The sequence below is a fragment of the Nomascus leucogenys genome, unplaced genomic scaffold (genome assembly GCF_006542625.1).
Source record: "Nomascus leucogenys isolate Asia unplaced genomic scaffold, Asia_NLE_v1 000815F_94926_qpd_obj, whole genome shotgun sequence".
NCBI lineage: Eukaryota > Metazoa > Chordata > Mammalia > Primates > Hylobatidae > Nomascus > Nomascus leucogenys.
The window spans coordinates 1-19,339 of NW_022097565.1; the positions used below are offsets into that span (position 1 = coordinate 1).

A 19,339-nucleotide genomic window follows, 5' to 3' on the forward strand; every position below is an offset into this window, starting at 1 on the left:
ACACATGTGACCATTTTATCAAAAAGACTTCAGCTTTCTTCCCAAGGCAGATTTTCATGAGTGTCACTTTTGGGGAGAAAAATGTCCCTGGGAGCATCCCTGATAGAGGAGTGACCATTTAGGTTTTCCATCTTTCCCTCCCTGTTTCACCTCATCCTCAAAGAACCTGAGAGACACCTCATGGTGGCACCCAGTGGAGTTCTGCAGCAGTCATGAAAGTCATGGAACGTGTGACTTTATTGAAATGTTTTCATTGTAACTATTTCCATGATGATCATAAGATGTAAACTTTCAGAATCACTTTCGCACCCAGATTCCAGCTAACTCACACCTACCATCCCTCTCATGAGGCACAGTCCAGAGGTTCCTCCCTCCGTTGGGTGTGTGCAGAACCCAAGGACTTGATTAGGTTTTCACAGCCCTGATGAGGTTGAGGGTCTAGTGAAGCAGTGAGAGCAATGGAAGGTAGCTGGGTGGGTCTAATGCAATCATCTGAGCCACTTATAAGAGGCTGGACTTGGCTGAGACCACAGAGATCTCCAGCCAGAGCCAGACAGCCTGGAAGGGAGATTCCTGGCTGCTGCTGTGTAGACCTTGGAAGCCCGGAAACCCCACGGGGGAGACCGAGCTGTGGGGCCTCTGACCCGCAGACCTGGGAGCTGGTAAGTCCAGGGCTGGGTTGGAAAAGGCTAAGTGTGTGGGTGCATATTCTACATGGATCTCAACTCACAGGCTCTCTGAATCCTGTCCACAGCCCCACTGCCCTCGCTCTCTGACGCTGGGGCAGCCTGCAGCTGGCCAGGCTCAGCCCAAGGACAGGGGAGAGCCTGCGGCTGAGTCCTGTCCACAGCCCCACCATCATTGCTGTCAGGTACCAGCACTGCCTCTTGTTCACCAGGCTCAGCCTAAGGACACAGGAAGGGCCATGACCCCGCACTATGGTGTGCACCAAGCCCACCTCCCGCAAAGCCACCGTCTGCCCCCCAAGGAAGACCCTGGCCACCAAAGCCGCTGGCAAGAGGGCGCCGCTCACAGGAGCGATCAAGAAGCCTCAGCGCTACAGGCCTGGCACCCTGGCGCTGCGCAAAATCATAAAGTACCAGCAGAAGTCCACGCAGCTGCTCCTGCGCAAGCTGCCCTTCCAGTTCCTGGTGCGCGAGATCGTCCAGGACATCAGCCCGGACCTGCGCTTCCAGATCGCTGCCATTGGTGCTCTCAGGGTACCAGGGAGGCCTACCTGGTGCGCCTCTTTGAAGACGCCAACCCATGTGCCATCCATGCCAGGCGTCTCACAGTTATGCCCAGAGACACCCAGCTGGCCCGCCGCCTCCGCGGAGAGCCGACACTCCTGGCAAACACTGCACTTTAGACGGCTTCGTTTCCGTTTGGTTGTGCTTTTACTCTCCTCTGCGCTCATCTTGGATCTGATATTAGCATTTTTCTTCACTTTTGGTTTTATTTCCCTCACGGGGTCCAAAAGTAGCCCTGCATATGACTGGGAGTAACAACAGAGGCAGATATAACGGGTATGACTGTTACTGTTTTCTTTCGTTTGTAAACTTTCCATCTACATTGAGGGTCTAATGCATTCATGTCAACTGGGAATTTCTCACTGAACACCTTTCAACACTTCAAATCAAGAACAATTGTGAAAAATTTGCTCATTAATATTATTGAAAACCAAATAAATTTATTAGTGGGAAATAGATAATGTCTCCTGCATTTGATCAAACAGCAGATGAGATTCACACTTTGACTTTTCTTATACGCGGCTCTGTGTTCTCAATGTTCCCTGTCTCCTGGGCTGTTCCTGCTACTTTGCTATAATATACATTCAACTCTACTTTCTGAAAGTTGAATAGACTGTCTATCCACAAGTCACTTCACATTACAGGAGGCAGGAAAACCAGTGTGTGTGTGTTTGTGGGTGGGAAAGGGAGAGAGAGGCACCCTTTACAAGTTCAGTTCAGTCCATCAGCTCCAGGTCAGTGTCCTAGAACCTGAACACGGTTGTGGCCTTGGCTGAAATGACCCAGGTTTTGGCTGGGGAGGTGGTAGGAGAGGCCCTGGACGTGTGTGAGATGTGGGGAGAAAAATCCCATTGCAGCCCAAGCCTTGGAGGGCTGGGAACAGCCTGCGCTGGCCAGGCTCAGCCCAAGGAGACGGGAGCGCTGAGGCTTCTTGATCGCTCCTGTGAACAGCGCCCTCTTGCCTGTGGCTTTGGTGGCCAGGGTCTTCCTTGGGGGGCAGACGGTAGCTTTGCGGGCAGTGGGCTTGGTGCACGCCATGGTGCGGGGTCATGGCTTTTCTTGTGTGACCTTTCACATGGGTCACTTCCCCAACACCGCGTACAAAATAAAAATCATCTTCCTCTGGGCCCCAGCCCAGATAGAAAGGCCTGATCTCAGAGAAGAAAGTACTAGTTCCAGTCTTTCTATGACAAGACCCTCTGCAGGCTGGAGCTTCAGTATCTCATTCCATCCTGGACTCAACCATGATTTAACATCTTTCTTATAGCTTACATTGGTCTCACCCAGATGAAGGCAGCAGCCTGTTTCACAATCCCTTTTAATCATATTTATATCTCAGACCAGGCACAGTGGCTCATTCCTAATATCCCAGCATTTTAGGAGGCTGAGGCAGGCAGATCACTTGAGCTAAAGGGTTAATGATCAGCCTAGGAAACATGGCAAAACCTCTTCTCTGTAAATTTAGAAAAAGAAATTAGCTGGACATGGTAACTGGAGCCTGAGGATTCACCTACTCAAGAAACTGAAGCAGGAGGATCACTTGAGCTCTGGAGTTGGAGGCTGCAGTGAGCTGAGGGCACCACTGTCATTTCACCTGGCCGACAGAGCGAAACCCTGTCTCAAAAATAATAACAATCATCATCATCATGTTTGGATCTCTGAGGTCAATGCATGGGTAGGCATTGTTCTGGGGCATCCTAGCTAGAGGAAGAAAGGTACATGGGCTTTGAGGATCCTGTGGACAGGGAGCTGTTTTCAGAGAGAGAAAAGGAACCCTCTGAAGAGGCTATGGTGCGTTCACACTGAATCCTAAAGCTGCTATGACTTAGGAATTTTTCTCCTATGGGATTTAGAGATAAAACAAACAGAAAGTCTTCCCTTACAATACTCTGTCCTGAAGGCCCTGGGCTTTCTAAGAGCACTGGAATAGTTGACCTTGTAAATATTAAATACTTTTCCATAACTTTTCCTGGGGAATCAACCAACTGCTCTCCAGATTGCAAAAATAAAAATGAAATTAAAACCAGTTTTCTTCTCTAAAATGACTCTTTACTTTCCTACCAAGACTGTTTCATGTCAGGGAGTGATGTTTGATGATGTTAGGATGGTAACACACTCTAGGAATTGCATGAAAAACTAGACAGAGCAACACAGACCCCAGAGACCCTGTCTAATCTCTGCATTCATTTCCATGACTTCACCTTCAAAGACTTGGTCCAAATGTAACCTATGTTAAGGGCTGAAATAACATACTGATATTTGTTTTGTGCTTCTCTAATACAAAAATATGTGTGAAAATAATATATATTATACTAGATAATATTCTATTTTTACTTTATTTTTCATAGTATTCTACAAAAATACAGAAATTAAAAATAAAATTTCCTCTCACTATAAGATTTTAGCATTAAACATTTTGTGTAATTGAGCCTTATTTATAGTTATACTGATACGTAATTGATCCAATACCCTGAATATAAGATAAACGGTAACAAATGTATAGCAAAAATAAAATGAGTTACAGTTTTCAGGCTGGCACGTAAGGGGATTCAATGTCATCACTCAGTATTCAAAATGAGTTAAAAACTAAAATACTGAATATTCAATACCTCTTTTGACATCTCTCTGAGTGGTGATGCCCAGGGTAATTCACAGAGAAAAAAAAAAAAAGATGACGGCTGTCCTAACTTCAAAGTATGCTATCAAGCTGTAGGAACCAAAAGGGCCTAACACTGGCATAAAAACAGACACCTCAGCCACTGAAACAGAGAAGAGAGCCAACTAAATTTTTACAAAGCTGCCAACAACCCACCACAACAAAAGGACAGTCTCTTTCATCAATGGTGATAGGAAAACAGGGAATCTACATCCAGAAAAATGAAATTGGACCATTATCTCTTACCATACACAAGAATAAACCAAGTTATATGAAAAACCTTAAACTATGGACCCACTAGAGAAAAACAGGGGACATACTCAGGGACAGTGGTTAAGCCAGTGATTTCTGAAATATGTCCCAAAAGCACAGACAGCAAAGGGTAAAGTAAACAATGGATTGCATCTAACTAAAAAAAAAAAAAATGTGCAAAGCTAAAAAAATATCAACACCATGAAGAGACAAACTCATGAGACAAAAAATTTGCAAACCCTACATCATATAAGGGATTAATTACTGTTCAAAGTATACTAGGAACTCAAACGACTCAATAGCAAGAAACAAAAGCAAAATTTAAAAACCAAGCAAAGGACCTAAATAATAGACATTTCTGAAAAGAAAACATACAAGTGGCCAACAGGTATATACATATACACATATGTATACACATATGTACAGACACATATATGCATATATACACACATATATACACATGTATATATATGCTCAACAACACTAAAATGTAAATTAGAACTGAAATAAGATATCACCTCACACTCGTTAGAATGGCTATGACCAAAAGTCTAAGGTCAACACTTGTTGATGAGGATGTGGAGGAAAGGGAACCCTTATACTATTCCTGGGAATGTAAATTAGGACAGCCATTATAGAAAACACTATGGGCCTTCCTCCACAAACTGAAAGAATAGAGCTGTCATGTGAGCCAGATTTCACTCTGCTATGTATATATCAAAAAGAAATGAAATCAGTCTGCTGAAGAGATGTCTGCCCTCCCACGATGTTGCAGCACTATTTACAATAGCTAAGATATGGAATCCACCTAAATGTCCGCAAATGAATGACAGGATGAGGAAAATCTGACATTTAAACACAATGGAATACTATGCAACCTTAAAGAAGGACACCTTGTCATTTGTGACACATGGATGCACCTGGAGAACATCATACTAAGTGAAATAAGCCAGGTGTAAAAATACAAATACCACATGATCTCATATGTGGACCAACAAAGTTAATCTGATAGACGTAAAAGAGAAGAAAGGTGGTGGTCTGGGGCTGTGGTGGCTGGAGGTGGGAAGTTTGAGGAGACATTGGTCAAAATACACAACATTTCAGTTCAACAGACTGTATTCTTGAAAAATGCTATTAACGTGGGTGTACAGTGTTCTCACCACAGTAATACATATGTGAGGTAATGGATGTCCGTTACCTAGATTTAGACAGTAGACAATGTGTACATACTTTAAAACAGCATTTTGTATATAAGAAATATATATAGTGAGATGTGTCTATTTTAAATATAAATAAATCAATCAACAGTTGAGTCGTTGCAAGGCACTGAAAGTGAAGAAACAGTGCAGAGATAGGACACAGTGCCTTGGTACTGAAGTGAAACTATTCCACATGATAGAATAATAGCAGATACATGTAACTGTGCCATTGCTCCAGTCCATAGAATTTACAACACCCAAGTGAATACTAAGGAGAGCTATGTGGTCTCATCATCAGAGTGATGTGTCATTGTAGGTTGAATGATTGCAGCGAACGTACCACTCTAGGACAAAAAGTTGTTAGTGAATGGAACTATGCATCTAAGGGGACAGAGGATATTGGGGACCTCTGTTTGTCCTGCCCAATTTTAGCATGAACCTAAAGGTTTACTACGAATTGAGATCGATTTTTAAATGGGTATATGAACTTATTTTGCGAGTGTTGATTATACCTGAATTTCCTGTTGTCTGCATGGTATGTGCATTGCATGCATGGGCATTAAATTTCTTCGACAAGTATCAGAGAAGCTTGTTAACAGTGTATTGAAATAGGTGCTTTTGTTTGTGTGTTGTTTCCTTATTTGTTAGTTTTTGTGTTTTTCTTTGCTTTGCTTTTTCTCATGGAGGTAGAGGTATGAAGGTAGCAGCTCTGACCTTGGTTCAGCAGCTCAGTGAACTCAGGGACTTCAATGGGCCTCATGGCATTTCCAAAGTGCACAATGGAAAGAAGGCTCAGCCCTGGCATCAAGGTAAAGAAGGAGCCAGGGGGCCCCAGTGACAGACACATATGACCATTTCATCAAAAAGCCTCAGCTTCCCCCAAAGGCTACCAGGAGATTTCCATGAATGTCACTTTGGGGGAGAAAAATGATGTCCCCAGGAGCATCCCTAATAGAGGAGTGACCATTTAGGTTTTTCATCTTTCCCTTCCCGTCTCACCGCATCCTCGGAGAGCCTCAGAAATGCCGCATGATCGCACCTTTGGTGTTTTGGGGCAGTCATGGAAGTCGTCTGATGTGTGACTCTATTCAAACATCTTTTTTATTGTAACTACTTCCATGATTATCATGAAAGGTAAACTTTCAGAATACTTTTGCACCCGGATTCTAGCTAATTCGCACCTACCATCCCTCCTATGAGGCACAGTCCAGAAGCACAGTCCACATCTCCCTTGGGTGTGTGCAGAACCCGAGGACTTGATTAGATTTTCATAGCCCTGATTAGGTTTTCACAGCCCTGATTAGGTTGAGGGTCTAGTGAAGCAGTGAGTGCAATGGAAGGTAGCTTGGTGGGTCTAATGCAATCATCTGAGCCCCTTATAAGAGGCAGGGCTTTACTGAGAGCAACTCTTTAAAGACGCCAACCTGTGTGCCATCCATGCCAGGCGTGTCACAATCATGCCCAGAGACATGCAGCTGGCCAGCGCCTCTGCAGAGAGGGTGCTTAAGAGCCCAGGCTCCTAGAAAATCTTGCATTGTAAATGATTTCCGTTGCGTTCTGTTCTGTTTTTCCTCCTCTCTGTTAATGAGAGATATGATGTTAGAAGTTGTGTTCAGTATTGGTATCATTTCCCACAAGGTATCATATCCCATAACTAAGCATATGATTGAGAGCAAAAACCGAGGCAGAAATCATAGGTAGTGACTGTGTTTCTATTTTCTTTTAATTGTAAATTTTCAATCTCCATAAAGGAGTTAATGCATTCATGTCAAGTGGAAATGTCGGTGTGAACACGTTTCAGTAGTTCACATCAAGAACGATTGTGAAAAAGTTGGGTCCTTAATTTTATTGAAAACAAATAAACTTGTACAGGTGCGGTGGCTCACGCCTGTAATCCCAGCACTTTGGGAGGCCAAGGTGGGCTGATCACAAGGTCAGGAGCTCAAGACCAGCCTGGCTAACATGGTGAAATCCCGTCTCTACTAAAAATACAAAATATTAGCCGGGCGTGGTGGCGGGCGCCTGTAGTCCCAGCTACTCGGGAGGCTGAGGCAGGAGAATGGTGTGAACCTGGGAGGCGGAGCTTGCAGTGAGCCGAGATGGCCCCACTGCATTCCAGCCTGGACAACACAGAGAGACTACGGGGGAAAAAAAAATTATTGGTGTCAAACAAATAATGTCTCCTCTGATTGATCAAACAGCAGATGAGATCCACACTTTGACTTTCTCCATATGCAGTTCCATGTTTGCAATGTTCCCTGTCGCCTGGGCTGTTCCTACTAGTTTGCTATGAACATACATTGATCGCTACTTTCTACAATGTGAATAGACTGTGTATCCACAAGTCACTTCACATTAGGGTTGGTAGAATAACCAGTGTGGGTGTGTCTGTGGTGGGAAAGGGAGAGAGGCACCCTGTAGAAGTCCGATGCATTTCATCAGGTGCAGGTCAGTGTCCTAGAACCAGGTTACTGCAATGGACATGGCGGTAATGACCCAGGTCTTTGTCGGGGAGTTGGTAGGAGAAGCCCTGGACATGTGTGAGATGTGGGAAGAAGCCCTTGTTACACCCTGGGCATTGGAAAAAGGCCTTTCACAGGGGACAGCCCAAGTGCCGCTTCCCCAACATCCAGTACAAAAATAAAATAAAACAATCATCTTCTTCTGGGAAAATATTGGTCTCACCTAGAGGAAAGCAGCAGCCGGTTTCAGAATCCCTTTCAATCATATTTATATCTCAGACCAGGCACAGTGGTTCATTCCTGTAATTCCAGCACTTTGGGCGGCCGACGGGGGAAGATCGATTGAGCTCAGGAGTTCCTGTCCAGGCCAGGAATCTTGGCAAAACTTCCTCTCCAAAAAACAAAAAACAAAAAAATTAGCTGGGTGTGGTTGCTGGTGCCTGTGGTTTCACCTACTCAGAGGCTGAGGTGCAAGGACTGATTGAGCTCTGGAGGTGGAAGTCAGAGGGAGCCAAACTGACATCACTGCCCTTCCACCTGGCCAACAGAGTAAGACTCTGTCTCAAAAAACTAACAATCATTGTCATTATATTTGGTTCTCTGAGGTCCATGCATGAGTGGGTGTTTTTCTGGGCCTTCCTAGTTGGAGGAAGAAAGATGTATGGGCTTTGGGCATCCCGTGGACCGGGAACTGTTTTCAGAGAGAAAAAAGACATCCTTTTAAGAGACTATGGTGGATTCACACTGAATCCTGATTTGCTATGACTTTGGATATTTTTGCTCAAATGTGATTTTAAAGAGATAAAACAAACAGAAAGTCTTCCAATACTCTAACTAGAAGGTCTCAGGCTTTCTAAGCACACTGGAATAGTTACCTTATAAACATTTAATACTATTCCATAATTTTCCTGGGAAATCAACCAACTGTTTTTCAGCTTGCAAAAATAAAAATGAAATTAAAAATTAGCTTTTCCTCTAAAATGGGTTTTTTCACATTCAGACCAAGATTGTTTTGTGTCACAGAGTGATCTTTCATGATGTTAGGATGGTAACACACTCTAGGAGATGCATGAAAAACTAGACAGAGAAACACAAACCCCAGAGACCCTGTCTAATCTCTTCATTCATTTCCACCCCTTCACCTCCAAAGAATTGTTCCCAATGTAACCTATATTAATGGCTGAAATAACATATTGGTGTGTGTTTTGTGCTTGTCTAAAACAGAACTGCATACAATAACAATATATTGTTATACTAGATGATGTTTTATTTTTAGTTTATTTTTCAGATTATTGTATTAAAATATACCATCCTCTTACTGTAGGATTTGAGCATTAAATATTTTGTGTAATTGAAACCTATTTGTAATTATACTGACATGTAATTGCCAAATACCCAGTATATAATATAAACAGTAATAAATATATAGCAAAAATAAAATGGAGTTCCAGTTTTCAGGGTGACACCTAAGGAAATTTGATGTCATCACTCTGTCTTCACAATCAAAAAAACTGAAAAAGTAAAGAATCAATATCTCCTTTGAAATCTCTCTGAGTGATGATGTCAGAAGCAAATACAAAGGGAAAATAAAAAGATTTCATGGTTTTTTATCTTCAAAGTATGCTATCAAGCTGTAGGAACCAAAATGGCAAGACATTGGCATAAAAACAGACACCTAAGCCACTGGATCAGAGCAGAGCGTCTAGAAATCAGTCCATACATAAACAGCCAACTGATTGTTTAAAAAGGTGCCAGGCCGGGCGCGGTGGCTCAAGCCTGTAATCCCAGCACTTTGGGAGGCTGAGGCGGGCGGATCACTAGGTCAGGAGATTGAGACCATCCTGGCTAACACGGTGAAACCCCGTCTCTACTAAAAATACGAAAAATTAGCCCGGCGTGTTGGCGGGCGCCTGTAGTCCCAGCTACTCGGGAGGCTGAGGCAGGAGAATGGCGTGAACCCAGGAGGCGAAGCTTGCAGTGAGCCGAGATCGCGCCACTGCACTCCAGCCTGGGGGACAGAGAAAGACTCCGTCTCAAAAAATAAAAAATAAAAAGTTGCCAACAACCCACCACAACAAAACCACAGTTTCTTCCATCAATGGTGATAGGAAAACTTGGTATCCACATGAAGAAAAATGAAATTTGACCCCTATCTCATACTGTACACAAGAGTAAATCAAAATAAATTAAAAACTTGAAACTATAAACCAACTAGAAGAAAACAGGGGACATCCTCATTGACAATGGTTAAGCCAATAACTTTTGAAATACAACCCAAAAGCAGACAACGAAAGGGTGAACAGACAGATGCATTGCATCCAACTTAAATAAAAAATCTGCAAAGCCGACAAAATAATCAACACCATGAAGAGATAAAATCATAATGAGAGAAAATATTTGCAAACCCAACATCATATAAGGGATTAATTACTGTCCAAAATACTCTAGGAACACAAATGACTCAATAGCAAAAAAAACCATAATTTAAAAACCGGGCAAAGGACCTAAATAACATACATTTCTGAAAAGAAGACATACAGTGGCCAACAGGTATGTGTGTATATATATATATATATATATATATATATATATGCCAACAGGTATGTGTGTGTATATATATATATATATACATATATATATATATACATATATATACACATATATATATATATATGCTCAACATCACTAATCATCAGAGAAATGCAAATTAAAACTCAAAGAAGATATCACCTTACACTCATTAGGATACCTATGATCGAAAAGTCAAAAGACAACACTTGTTGATGAGTATGTGGAGGAAAGGGAACCCTTGCACTATTCACGGGAACATAAATTAGGGCAGACATTATAGAAAGCAGGATGGACGTTCCTCCAAAAATGAAAGAATAGAGCTACCATATGATCCTGCAATCCCACAGTGCCAGGTATATACCAAAAGGAAATGAAATCAGTATTGAAGAGATATCTGCACTCCCACGTTAATTCACAATAGCTAAGATATGGAATTCACCTAAATGTCCAAAAATGGATGACAGGATGGGATAAATCTGATATATATACACAATGGAATACTATGCAGTCTTAAAGAAAGACATCTTGTCATTTGTGACACACGAGTGTACCTGGAGAACATCATGCTAAGTGAAATAAGCCAGGTGTAGGAAGACAAATACCAGGTCATCTCAATGATATGTGGAATCTCACAAAGTTAATATAATAGATGTCAAAAAGAAGAATTGTGGTTGTCAGGGGCTGGGTGGCTGTGGGTGAAGGATTGAGAAGATGTTTGTCGAAATACACAACATTTCAGTTATATAGGGAGAATAAACTCAACGACTATATTACAACATGGTGACTATAGTTAACAATATATAGTATTCTTTAAAAATACTATTAGCGTGGATGTGCAGTGTTCTAGCCACAATAATACATATGTCAGCTAATGGCTGTCATTTACCTAAATTAGATATTAGACAATGTGCACATACTTTATAATAGCATTTTGTACATAAGAAATATATACAATGAGATGTGTCTATTTTAAATACAAATAAATAAATCAACAGTTGAGTGGTTGCAAGAGACCAAGGGTGAAGGGGGAGTGCAGAGATGGGACACAGTGCCTTTGTACAGAAGTGAAACTAGTCCATAGAATACAATAACGGTGGACACATGTAATTATGCCTTTCTCAAGTCCATAGAATGTACAACACCCAAGTGAATCCCTAAGGAGAGCTATGGTCTTGGAGTCAGAGAGATGTGTCCATGTAGGTTGAACGACTGTAGCCAACGTACTACTCTGGGGCAGAAAGTTGATAGTGAAGAGGGCTATGCATATGTAGGGAAAGAGGATACGGGGAACCTCTGTTCCTTCTGCCCGATTTTGCTGTGAACCTGAAGGTTTTCTACAAAAGTAGCTCTCCTTTAAAACAGGAATGTGAACTTATTTTGTGAGTATTGATTATCATTGGATTTCCTGTTCTGTACGTGGTACGTGCATTGCATACAAGGGCATTAAATTTCTACTACAAGTATCGGAGAAGCCTGTAAATAGTGTATCGAAATAAGGGCCTTTTGTATGTGTGTTGTTTGTTTATTTGCTTGTTTGTTTGTGTCTGCTTTACTTTTTCTCATGGAGCCAGAGGTACGAAGGTAGCAGCTGTGACCTGGGATCAGAAGTTCAGTGAACTCAGGGCGTTCAGAGGGGTTCATGCCATTTCCAAAATGGGCAATGGAAACAAGGCTCAGCCCTGGCGTCAAGGTAAAAAAGGAGCCAGGTGGCCTCAGTGACAGGCAGGGTGACAGAAGACTTTGTGTGCTAGAACTTCTGTATCTCAGTCTACCCTGGATTCACCCTCGATTTTAACATCTTCCTCAAACTCTGACACTGGTCTCACCTAGATCCTGGAAGCAGCCTTTTTCATAATAACTTTGACTAAGTATTTGTTCCTCCTCGAGTGAATTGAGTCACTTTTCTACATCTTCATATTTGGAAGAAGAAAAGTGCATGGTCCTTGAGCGCCTTCTGGACAGTGAGCTGCTCTGAGACAGAATCCCCTTCTAAGGGACTGTGATGGTTTCCCACTGAAGCCAGAAGCTCTTCTGCCTTAGGATTTTTCCTGAGTTTTACATTCTTGTCATGATGAGTTGCTAGTTCATATTTTCTGTTGGATTTTTTAGAAAGGCATTACTGATGAGATTATGGCTTTCTCACAAAAAATACTACCTTGGTGAAACTATATTGAAATTAACAGTACCTGAAATTTCCAATACTTATCAAGTACAATAGTTGAACATGGCATGGTAGGTGAAAGTGTAAAAAGCAGAATTTGGCAAACTCCATTTTTTCAATTTCGATGGTTTCAGGTTTAGTCAAACTAAAGAATGTCTTAATGAGCTGTCAATTCACAGATCATTACAAACAATTTTTGAAACTAAATCACAATGTAAATTTTGGAGTATGATTCTAAAGAAATTTGAATAATCTGGTGGTATTGCTATCACAAAACAAGGTTGTTCAGCTCTTTCATCTTTAAAAACAAACAAAAACATGATGTGGAATTGTCACATTTTACCAAACAGCAGTATGCTCCCTTGAATATGTGGCTAAGAAAAACTAAGTAATTGAGGAAAAAAAAAATAAAGGAAACATCTCAGCTGTCTCATTAATAGTTTTGTTGAGAAAAATGTATTTTTAAAAAAATGCTAGCTATGTCTCGATATTTCTAGACATGGCAATAAGTTGAAATTTCATGAATCGCCTCTCTAATATTCATGCTGCTTAAAAAACTATTCCAAAGATTTGACTGCATTTATTTTATAAAAGCCCTGCCTTCTTCTCCCCTATATATGTATACTAACATTCTGCTTTGTACCCTCTTCCATAGGAAACACAAATCCATCAATTGATCATTTAAGCCTTTCTAGTTTGGGTACAACTTTTTGTGAGTTGTACTTTTAAGCTTTGTACTTTATACTTCTAAAGACTAGACCCTAGATAATATGTGCTTGGGAAAACTGTTGCTAGCTTGCTTAAACTTTATTGAGACATATGCTAATTACTTGTGGGGGACAAAGGCAGGCAGTGAAGATAGGAAGCTTAACCCAAAATACTAAATTATGGAAAAGAGTCAAGTACAGTCATGTTATTTATTAGGTATCTTCTCACCACTTTACCAGAAGAAATCAGAGACCACATTTTTGTAGGCAATCTCCAAATGCATATAATGAGATAGACTTTAAGAATAGTAGTGAAGCTCCAGGAAAAACTTCATTGTCATTAACAGGTAATACAATCACCCATGAAAGTTGTCAAAGATTTCTCCTGGAAAGATACCACTTTCTACAGATTTCTTTCTTGAGAGCTGTGGTTAGATGATATTATATATTGAGAAGATTTCGTATGCGATTATTAAAAAGTCAGGAAACAACAGATGCTGGCAAAGCTGTGGAGATATAGAAACACTTTTACAAAGTTTATGAGAATGTAAACTAGTTCATCTATTGTGGAAGACAGTGTGGCGATTCCTCTAGTATCAGAAATACCGTTGGATGCAGCAATCTCATTACCAGGTATATACCCAAAGGATTGTCATTCATCCTACTATAAGGACACATGCACAGGTATGTTCATTGCGGCACAGTTTACAAGAGCCAAGGACCTGGAACCAACCCGAATGCCCATCAGTGATAGACTGGATAAAGAATATGTGTGGTATATACACCAGGGAATACTATGCAGCCATAAAAAAGAATGAGTTCGTGTCCTTTGCGGTGACATGGATGACCCTGGGGACCATCATTCTCAGCAAACTAACACAGGAACGGAAAACCAAACACCACATGTTCTCACTCGTAAGTGGGAGTTGATCAATAAGAACACATGGACAGAGAAAGTGGAACGTCACACACCGTGGCCTGTCACGGGGTGGGAGGCAAGGGAAAGGAGAGCACTAGGACAATCACCCAATGCATGTGGGGCTTAAAGCCCAGATGGTGGGTTGATTGGTGCAGCAAACCGCTATGGCACATGCATACCTTGGTAAGAAACCTGCACGTTCTGCACAAGTATCCCATAACTTACAGGAAAAAAGAAAAAAATGCGTAGGGACACTGAACCCTCTCAGCTAATCCAATTTTCCTCTCTGAGAAAACAACGCTGTGTTCCTGCTCCTGAGCTGACCTCTGAGACCTTGATGGAACGTGTTTCAGTCTTCAGCAGTTCAGCCTTACTCAGACCCCACTCAATGTATTGAGTTCTATGAGGGGCAAGAGAAATGTTCTAAGCTTGTGTGTGGAGTCACCATCAGCATTGCTCTCTGCAGATGCTTGTCTACACTGCAGGCTGCTTGGGCCAGGTTCTCTTTTCCTCTAGTGTTCTGAAAGGGCCAGACCTGCCACATCTGCCAGAATACAGCTTCCAAGACTGTTCCATGCCATGGAAAAGAATGAGCTGAGAGCAATCTAAAGACTGGGAGATAATGAGTCTCTAGGACCTTACTTCTTTTGGGAGCTCAAGCACTTTATTTTCTGCGGGAGCCCTCCCGTCTCCACCAGTTCTGCCAAGAACCTGTACCCTCCTTGTGTCTCTAAGACACACTGGTCTAACTTGTTGTACGCCTTTACAAGAAAGTTGGTACACAAAAGGGAAAGCCGAAGAAGGCCAGAATATGGAGGTATGAAACGGAATTTCCCAATTCTTGGTAAAGTTTAGAAATTTGTGTAATACCCAAAGGCAGATTCTATGTACAATAAGTCCTATCTTAACAGCAAAAGCTGAGGGTATGAGGAAATACAACTATATTGTATGGGGGTTTATTTTGCTCCAGGAAGAAAGAGTACATGTTATTCTGCATTCAATAATAGAGCAGAACAATGGGGTCTTTTCGAAACTTTTGGCTTATACTCTGAGATTCAGGGGGCACACGGCAAAGGTAAACAGACTGAAATGGCATCACGGATATCTGTGAGCTGTGCTGGGAAGGTTCACAGTGATTCCGTAATAAATCTCAGGTCTTTATTCTGTAAAGAATAGTTACTCATTTGCATCCTAAAGGTACAGCAGAGCATGTACAAGTAGAGTATGGAATAACTTTGTCACTCGTGATGAACCTACTTGGTCCGATATTTTAATATCTTCTCCCATGTCTCCGTACTCAGGTTTGATTTTCTGAGTGGATCATCGGTAGAATGAATAAAATCAGGAACACTCTAAAGCAGTGTTTTGAACTAAATTTCAGTGTCTCTGGAAGCACTGGCAATATCACCGTGTGTAGCAAACATGAATTATCAATAGGCTGTCTCTATGCCTTTTAAACTACTAATAAGTTCATTACAAATGACGGCGTGAGGAAAGGTGATTTTGGAATTGGTTGCTCTCTAGTCTTTTACGATGCATCTATACTATATTACATTCTAAAACAGGAAAGGATCACTTGCTGACGTAAAGCACAGTAGGCAGTAATAGGAGAAGGGTCCACTGAGAGAAAAAAATGCTTTGTGATGTAATTTTCATTTCTGCAGTTTGGAAAAGAGATTAACTGTTTTTGTGATGACTCACAAAAATACATATGAGCATGAAGAATACACAGGACAACAACTGGGAAACATTTCTGGAGGCTTCACTTGCTGAAACCCAGACATAAGCATACAAGCTAAGACACGGCCACAGCAGGCTTCAGCATGAAACCGCAGAAATCTCCCGGAAAGGGCTTCCCTCTCCGAATGCAGCTTCCCGTCCACAGGATGCTCAAGGCCCAGGCCCCTTTCTTCTTCCAACTAGAAAGACATACAAAAATGCCTCAGCGTGACCTCGGAGGCCCAAACATTTAGCCAAGGCTACTATGAAACAATCTGCTGTCTTCATCCAGGTAAGGGCCACTTGAGGTTTGAAGACACTAAGATCGTGGGTAAATCCAGGGTAGACTGAGAGGCAGAAGCTCCAGCCAACGCAGTCCTGTCACTGGAAGACGAATGCAGTACTCATGCCTGCACGAACAGACCCCTCCCTCTGGCCTTGGGCCTAGAACATGATTTTTTGGTAGTTGCTGTTGGGGAAGAGGCCCTTGGGCTTTCACCTGCGAACAGCCTCCCTTAAATGCTTGGGCTGCAGTGGGGGCGTTTCTCCCCACATCTCACACACGTCCAGCGCCTCTTCCAGCACCTCTCCGACGAAGACCTTGGCTACTCCAGCCATGGCAATGGCCACGTTCTCAGGCACCGATCTGCCAGTGATAGACTGCATCAGACCTGCAACGCGTGCTTTTGGGAAAGCTGACCGGCGAAACACTTCGTAGCGGGCCAGCTGCTCCTCAGACATGGCAGACGGCAGGGTTGCCATCCTCTGAGCCTCCTCCGCATCCACGGTGGGCTTCCTGTCCTTCTTTCCTTTGGTGTCTCTTTTCCGTCTCTCGGCTGCAGGAGGAGCTGAGGCTGAGGCTTCATTGTCACCTTCTGTGAGGTCCGTGACATCCTGACTGCTGAGCTCACCTTCCTGACCCCTGGGTTCTTCCAAGTTCCCATCTAGGTCCTCAGGGAGCCCATCCTTTTTGCTGCCCTTCAGACCTTGGGGCATGGCGAACATCTCAGCAGACACACCTGTTTGCCTGCCTGTCTCCATGGGTGAGATTCAGGTCTGCTCCGTGACAGCAGCTGTAGCAGGAGAAGTTACAGCTGGGGTGGTTTCATTATGGATCTGAAGTGAGATTTTGAGAACCTTTCTTTTTTTTTTTTTTTGATTTATGGATCATGTTTATTAAGCGGCACACGAAAAGTTAAGTTTCATAAACAATAACATTCAGTGATCTACTTAAATCCAACTGTAATCCTTACTTTAAACTAAGGGCAATAATAATTTTATACATAGAGTAAATACACACAAAACCTGGGTATCCCGAACTACAAACGTGGTTTCCACAGCCACCTATGGTTTCAGTCAAGGACACATTTCCACAACGAACAAGTACTTACCAATATGTTAATAAAACACTAACCCAAACGCTTACCCTGCCCTCAGCTTTTTAAGCAATGCCATTCCTGCTACCGAAAGCATTTATTTTTAGAAGCTTGAATCTGATCTGGGAAAACGGGTTCTCCTAAAACTTTAACAGGATGTTATAAATCCAAAAAGATTTTAAATCAGAAAGCCTTCCAACACAGCATTATGTATTGTGAAAGCAATGTGAAACTCTCTTTCCTTTGTTTGTTTGTTTGTTTGTTTGCATGTTTGTTTGTTTTTGAGACGGAGTCTCGCTCTGCCGCCCGGGCTGGGGGCAGTGCTGCGATCTCGGCTCACTGCAAGCTCCGCCTCCCGGGTTTACGCCATTCTCCGGCCTCAGCCTCCCGAGTAGCTGGGACTACAGGCACCTGCCACTGCGCCCGGCTAATTTTTTGTATTTTTAGTAGAGACGGCGTCTCACCGTGCTAGCCAGGATGGTCTCCATCTCCTGACTTCGTGATCCGCCCGCCTCGGCCTCCCAAAGTGCTGGGATTACAGGCATGAGCCACCACGCCCGGCCTAGTTCATTCTCTTTAATAACGAACTAGACAATAAACTAGTTGCTGTCTAAAAACTTCTGAATTCATGAAGTACAAGTCTGAGCTGTCAAGTCAGAAATGACATTTAGATTTCACATATTAAATAGCTACAGTAGGCCAGGCGCGGTGGCTCACGCCTGCAATCCCACCACCGTGGGAGTCCGTGGCAGGCGGATCACGAGGTTAAGAGATCAAAACCATCCTGGCCAACATGGCGAAACCCCGTCACCACCAAAAATACAAAAACTTAGCCAGGCATGGTGGCAGGCGCCTGCACTTCCCAGCCACTCGAGAGGCCGAGGAAGGAGAATCACCCGAACCCGGGAGGCGGAGCCCGCAGTGAGCCGAGATCACGCCACCGCACCCCAGCCTGGAGACGCAGCGAGACTCCGTCTCAAAAAAAAAAGCTACAGTATAGCTTACAAGGTTACAAGGGCATAAACCTACCTAACACACAAATGCTACTTTATCCCTTGGATAGTCAAAAGTCAGAAGGAACGACACGGTTTGCAAGGTACTTTGACTTATGTGCGGTCATTAAAACCCAGTAAGTGATTCAAGTATGGTAATACAAAGGCAGGCAATTACATGCACCGATATCACTCTAAAATCAAAGGCATAAAAATAAAGGCTGAAAACTTTGTGTTTCTCCATCTTTCGTTTACATGGCTAGATATCAGAACCTTACTTTAGAAAATAACCAATTATTATATATGGTTTCCCCAGATGGTAATTTTCAGAAACTACAAAAATTGTCAAGATCCATAATCTGCTTCATCAAACGCTTTTCTAGCTCGTTTCAATTCTTCATTCATAGTAAGCAAGTCTTTAACCCTGGCAAACTTCCTTGGGTCCTTGCGAATCAAGAAGACGATATCTTCAACTTGTACTCGACCTTGTCTTCCAACTGACATTGCCTTGTGAGTCATTTCAGTGATAAACTTTATGACAAGATCTTCAAGAATATCCACTGACTCAGTATAAGGATTCTGGTCATCCCCAAAGCCATACATCATACATCGCAATTCTTCAGAAAAAAGTCTCTTTCTTTTACCCTGTCCACCTTCTGCACCTCCTCCAATCTCTTCATTTCCTTCCTCAAAGGTGGGGTCTTCTTCCTCATCTGCCATCCCACTGGCCTGCCAACCCACAGCCGAGAAACTTTCAGAGATGTTGGCTGCTATGTTTCTGGAGAGCCTTAGTTTAGCCACCGCTGGACACAGCTCCCTGCCTCCCTTCCCACACACAAACACGCACACTGGTTTTTCTCACTTCCACAATATGGAGAAACTTGTGGATGGAGAGTATATTAGTTTTAGATCAATGCAGAATAAATTCTCACAAATTTTGGATATTGAAAACAAACCCCAGCTCACAGGTCAGAAGTTCTACTGGGCCAAGTGACTGGCTCCTGCTCAGAGTCACACGAGGGACCTCCAGGATGGGTCTGTCTGTGTGGTCGTTGCCTTCACTTGAGAAGGGTCT

The 19,339-nt window shown here is 42.7% G+C and overlaps 2 pseudogenes; one reads left to right on the forward strand and one right to left on the reverse strand.

The window, feature by feature from the left end:
* The first annotated feature begins 938 nt into the window (after positions 1–938).
* On the forward strand, positions 939–1,369 carry LOC115834291 (annotated as a pseudogene).
* Positions 1,370–18,609: 17,240 nt separating this feature from the next.
* On the reverse strand, positions 18,610–18,984 carry LOC115834293 (annotated as a pseudogene).
* Positions 18,985–19,339: the final 355 nt, after the last annotated feature.